This window comes from Myzus persicae, unplaced genomic scaffold (genome assembly GCF_001856785.1).
Source record: "Myzus persicae strain clone G006 unplaced genomic scaffold, MPER_G0061.0, whole genome shotgun sequence".
Taxonomy (NCBI): Eukaryota; Metazoa; Arthropoda; class Insecta; order Hemiptera; family Aphididae; genus Myzus; species Myzus persicae.
The window spans coordinates 33,519-39,906 of NW_019100481.1; positions in this window are offsets into that span (position 1 = coordinate 33,519).

Consider the following 6,388-nt stretch of genomic DNA (forward strand, 5'->3'; position numbering starts at 1 on the left):
AAAAATTGTACAAATTAACTCACTTAAACAGTGTATGAATTATGTTAATTTCCTAAAAAGAGCTCATTATTATTTATTATAGGCTTGAGCTTAGTCTTTACTCTTTAGGCTCTATGTTGTTTATTTTTTAAATTAAACATTGCCACTGTGCGTGTGCCATTGTAATTTTGTCCACAAAAATTAGCTTTATGAGAATAATGATAAAATTATGTATAGAAGCTACTAAATTTGATAATTTTTTTTAACAAATTGATTGTGGTTTTCAACAAACCACATTCAACTCTTTTATGCAGTATTTTAATCTCAAACTTTATAATATGATCACAAAAATAACACAATTTTAAGCTTATTTATACAAATTTAATTATACCAATATCTCAAAAAAAATATTGCTGACATTTTCTTAACTGTATTAATAATATTTATTATGACTTGCATATTGCTGATTCAAAATTATTTTAATTTTAGATCCAATGGTGATGTTGATGATATTCTGAAATCGAAATGTTCAACAATGGTTCATTCCGTGAAGAATTAAATACTATTCATTTATTTAATATTGTATATAATTTATGTTTATAATTTTTTGCATTCAAACTAATATATCACATAATTAAAACACAATAGGATACATTTTCTATTAAACATCCACGGCTCATGCCAAATATTAATTTCTATATAAGATAAAATACAAAACAATTAGTGTCAAATTGGCTTTTAAAAGTAATAAATTCAAAATATAACACAATTCTTACATAATCTAAATCATTTGGTAAAAAATAAAACAGATTTAATTACATTTAATAAACCATAGGATATAAAATTACACTTTGATTGTGAAATAAGTAATTATACTACACTATACTCTATTCATGTTGAGATCTAGACAAGTGTAGAGTATATAACTTACATCGGTTTATCAATTGAATTTGAATTTTGTCAATTACATTGATTAATTTTAAGAATTTTAGGAGTTTCTTGTTTTACTCCGGTTTTGGTCCAATAAGGGTTGCATCGAAAGTTTCAGTCAAATTCAAATTTATTTTCTCTTGTTTGTACACATGATACTATATATACTTTAAAATATGTTTGTCAGTAAGTCTTCTGCAACAGTTGGAAGGTTCTACTTTCAATGTGAGAAATAAATGATTTAGCTTAGTGTGTTCAATTTTATGTATGTTTATTATATACATAAATGTTCCTGCGCCTGCCAGGTCATTATTATGATATCTCCAAAGTCCGGAGAATTCTGCCGGTCGGTGAAAAGCAGTTAAAAGAAATGGGTGAAAAAACGAGTTATTGCCGATATTAGTTAATACATTTGATGGTAATTCTTATTTTGTTGTAAGCAAATAGGTACTTAACAGAATGTATGATAACTTAAGAGAAAATATTTTGATTTGTTCACAGATATAAAATTTAATAAACCAAGTAAATCGCTGCTAACTGGAAGATGCTACTAAACAATCTGCCATTTCAATCGAAGCCAGAACGCTATGTCACATATTATTTATATTGATAACTAATCGTTATTTTTATTTAATGGAAAATTTTCACCTTTGAAAATATTGACTTGTCTGGTTGTTACATGAAAGGTGGGGGAAGCAATCGCTAAGATAAGGTCGGACCACTTTCACAAATAGTATATATTTTAAGTTTCTCGGGTAAAAAAACTCTTTTTAAAATAATAAAACAAAATAAACAGTAAAAATGTATCAGCAATAGTACCTACATTTTAATAGTACATTACTAAGGGACAAAACTTAGAAAATGCCTAATAAAATACATAATATATTATAATCTTTGTTACAAGACAATTAATAAATGAAATAGGAAATAATTAATCATTAAATTTTAATAAAATATTTTAACATTATCTACTTAATTGTAATGTGTTTTTATGATTGTACAATAAAGTACGTAATGTTATTAATTTTATGTGTATAATTTTGCTCATTTATTTTGAATAACACCCCCCCCCCCTTTTTTTGATCTGGGAAAGTTAGCTTTTTTTTACTTGTTCAGTTAAGTTAATATAAAAAAATGTAAGTTAAGTTTAAAGTAAAGTTACTTTTTTTAAATTGTAAAAGTTACAAATTAACTAAAAAATGAAAGAAGGTTAGTTAAAAATCAGTTATTTTTTCAAAAAAATTAAAAATTATACCTTTTTTAACTACAAATAACATACAATTTAATTAAGGACTTACAGTTTTATATAAATGTATGTTAAAATTAATTTTTGTATGTAAAATTTTTGTGAAGTACCTATTTGAAATTAGTTTACCTTATGGTCCACGACTATACTGAACTAAAATTAAATATTGTAATAAAATTAATTATCTACACACATTATAATATAAAATATTATTACATTCAACTGTAATTCAATGAATTAATTAAAATACAATAATAAGTAATAGCTATCAATTGCATAGATTAATTATTATTTATTAATGAATATACAAATGTGGATGGAATACTGAGTAATTAGTTAGGTATATTTTTCTTTTCTAAATGACATGGTTACCAATTTCACTTTTCTGTTTATAATATATATAATACAGACCGTAAACATGCAATATTATAACCATTATTATAAATTAGTATTTATTAGGTACATATAATATATTTATAGATGATATTTGATGTCTCCGATTATTATTATTTTTTTTATAAAATGTATTTATTTTTACGAAATAGAATATAATATTTTAATATGGTTTTAGAAAAAAAAATTAACTTAACATGACAATAAAATTTATTGGCTCATAAGTTACTGCATAACTTAAAAATTAAATTAAATTGTTAAGTTCGAAATAACTTTTAAAAACAACGTAACTCGTTATTATTAACTAAGTTAAAGGTAACTTAACTTTAACTTTTTAACTCATTATTAATGCCCAGCCTTGGTTTTTGATAATCCTAGCAATGATCCTGATCATAATCTTCATCATAATATAAAGAATATTTTCTATATTTTCATCAGCTCGATAAAAATGTCTTCATAAAACTCTTTGGCATCTACTGGAATAATAATAAAATACAGATATTTTCTTCCATCATCTTGTTTCGCAATTTTTACATGATTTTTCTGTGATGGTATAATAGGTAATTGAAGGTGATGGTTAAAACGTTGATTATATAGGGTGCATTTTATCTTTAAAACATCTACCTACAGTTTCTAGTAAACCAAAATAGATTTTTGAAATTCTTATTATTAGATAAAAATAGGAGAAGCTAAAACTTTGGAAAAATATAGGAGAACGTTAGAAGAGAAAATTAATTACACTATCCAATATTTTTTATAATTAAATGAAAAAAACAAAAAATAAAATGTTTAGAATAAGCAATTCACTTTTATTGTGTTTATGTTTTCTAAAATATAGGCACGCCGTTGCATAGATAATTTTCTACTCTATTTGTTCAGCAATTTTGGAGCCATTACTACAAACACAGAAAGTTAAAAGTTGTCCCGCACAAAACAGTTTTTGCTATGTAGTACATTTGTAAGATGGAGACAACACTATGCGAGTGTGACGTCCTCTTAAGTAGAATATATTATAATGTATAATAGACAGTAGTATATTTATTTAATAAGTATAAATGTTTTTATTTTGTAAATTATATTAAATGTGTTTTTTTTAAATGTTATTGTTTTGTTTTGATCTAAAGAGGACGCCATATACCCTCATGTGTTGTCTCCGTCTTATTAACGTATAACATAGCAAAAACTGTTTTGCGCGGGATAGAACCATTCAGGCTGTAGTCCAAGTTGAGCAACCAAATTTCCACACTATAAAGAAATAACTGGGCAACGCCGTTTTTATTTTTTCGATATCGCAAATAAAGAAAAAGTTCTTATTGTTTAATAATGCATTATTTCAAACTTGGATAACTTTTTTCATATTTGTGACTTCGAAAAAATAAAAACGATTTATTTTGGTCATTGACCGGGGAAAGACGTCATTCACTAATTTTAGTCTTTCGCCGATTCGCCGTAACGCATAAAAACTACCTAACATTTCTGAAAAAAATCTGTTACTTTAGTTTGTTTACTAATTTCAGGCTTAATTATTTCGTGAGTTAAGAAATTTTTTAATTGGACTGTGTTTGAGTACAATGAACTATTCTGTATCTCGATAGAAGAAATATATTTACGTATGCATTTTACTGCTAGCAATGCCAAAGCGTTCGTATATTGGCATCATAAATACACAACTGAACGCACATTATAGGACAATGCTTTATAGTTACAATATTTCATTGACACGATAAAGCGACTGAACGGAAAAGATAAGATTTTCATATACAGTTTATAATAATGTACACATAAGATAACTTAATAATTGAGGTTTTTATTCAGGTAATTCAAAATAATTCTTAATTTAAGATAAAAATTATTAATATCAGTGTCATAAAAGTGTCCGTTATTTAGAGTGTCCTGTATTTAGAGGTTTTCTTATACATAAACAGTGAAAATGTCCCCATCCCCGAAAAAACGTCCGCTATTTGGAGGTGTCCGCTATTTAGAGATGTCCGTTAAGGGAGGTTTCACTGTATATATATGCGTTACGGCGAAAGACTAAAATTAGTGAATTTTACATTTAGTGTATCTACTTACACATGTTGTCCGGCAGAGAGGCACAATGCAAAAAAAAATTGTAAAAATACAATGTGGGTGGGCTGGGGAAACGTACGTTATGCATATCGGCGTTTTGTTTTGGGTGTGGGCAGAGATGCCCGCGGGACGGAGAGCGCTATAGACACCGTGCAGGAGTACAGCTAGCGCTCCGAGTTGACTATTTATGAAGTACTTACAGGATATTACTACGCACGTTTCAATGGTATTTTAAGAAAAAATATTTGTTATTCAATATTCGTATTTGAAATTTGTAATACTATTAATGTAATATGTTCAATACTTCAATCAATACATTGAAAACAATGCATTAAGTTGTTATCAGCTGCCTGCTCCCTATATACTACCTATACTGCATGTCTGCATTCTGCTAACTGTATATTATACTAACTGACATATAGTAGAAAGTATAAAACAACTAATATTTTTAAATAGTTATTATTTGTTAAGACTAAAATAAACAATGAGTGATTTAATATTACATTATGGTTTTCAAACTATTTTCTCTAATAAAAAATATAATAAAGATAAGTCATTAAATTTACTTAAAAGTGGACATGTCATAAATGTCCAAGAACTCAAAACTGTAATGGGTCCATGTTTTATAAGTGGTCAAGTTATTAGACAAGCTTCTGTTACTTCTCCACCTTACAGAGTAAAGATTGAAGTAAGTTCAACAATAATTTTTTTTCACATTCATAGTTTTTTATTAATAATGTTTTGCATGTTACTTATGAAATAAGTAATACTAATACTAGGTATATATTTAAAAAATATTAGTATATTATTAATATTTCACTTAGTTTTACATTTTTACTTTATAATAAACTCATAATATGAAATATTAACAAAATAAACATACCTACCAATTTTAAATACATCAGTTAAAAATATTAAAAATGTATTAATTATAATTAAGACAAGTAGCTAGGAAGGTAGTGGTACTAATACTTGTATTTTTAATTTACTAGACTGTAATCAACAAGACAACAAATGTTTACTTTGCTTATTTTATTAGCTTGATGGTTCAAGGGTAATCAAGACTGCAAACTGTGAATGTGCTGCTGGGGTTGCAGGTTGGTGAAAAATGTAAACATATTGGTGCTATTTACTACTATATTAACAATGAAGAGTCGTCATCAAAAACTGATTTACCTCAGACATGGGGCAAGCCGTCTAAAGCTGGTGAAGAAAAATATAAAAAAGGCAAACAAATTTCAGAGTTATTTCATCCAAAAAAACCTCGTTTAGATGTAGCTCCTGTTGATAAAAATTATTTCATTGAAAGTTCCAACCTGTTGTCATTGTCTTGTCCATTGAGTTATAATTTGAAAATTGAAACACAAACACAAGTAGAAAGAGTATGTGAAGATACAATGCAAATCATCATTAACCAAGTTGAAGAATCAATTAATTTTGATTTTTATAATTCATACTTAAATGTTATCATATGCAAGCAAAAATTATTCAAAAATAATTGTTTTTTAAAACTTGAAGAGTGTAACTTTCCTTTAGACTTCAAATCATCAGAATTTTTTTTTAATTACATTCATGTTTCTGAAGAAGATATAAAATATATTATGTTTTCGCGGTTATAACAAATATAAGTCGACAGAATTAAATTTTCTGATTGGCTGCTATTTTTACAGCGTCAAGGGACATATAATGCATAGACAGCTGCACGTTGTTTGGTATTTTTCAACCATTTATCAAAAATTTGTCAAGTGAGTACACGTCGATTATAGTATG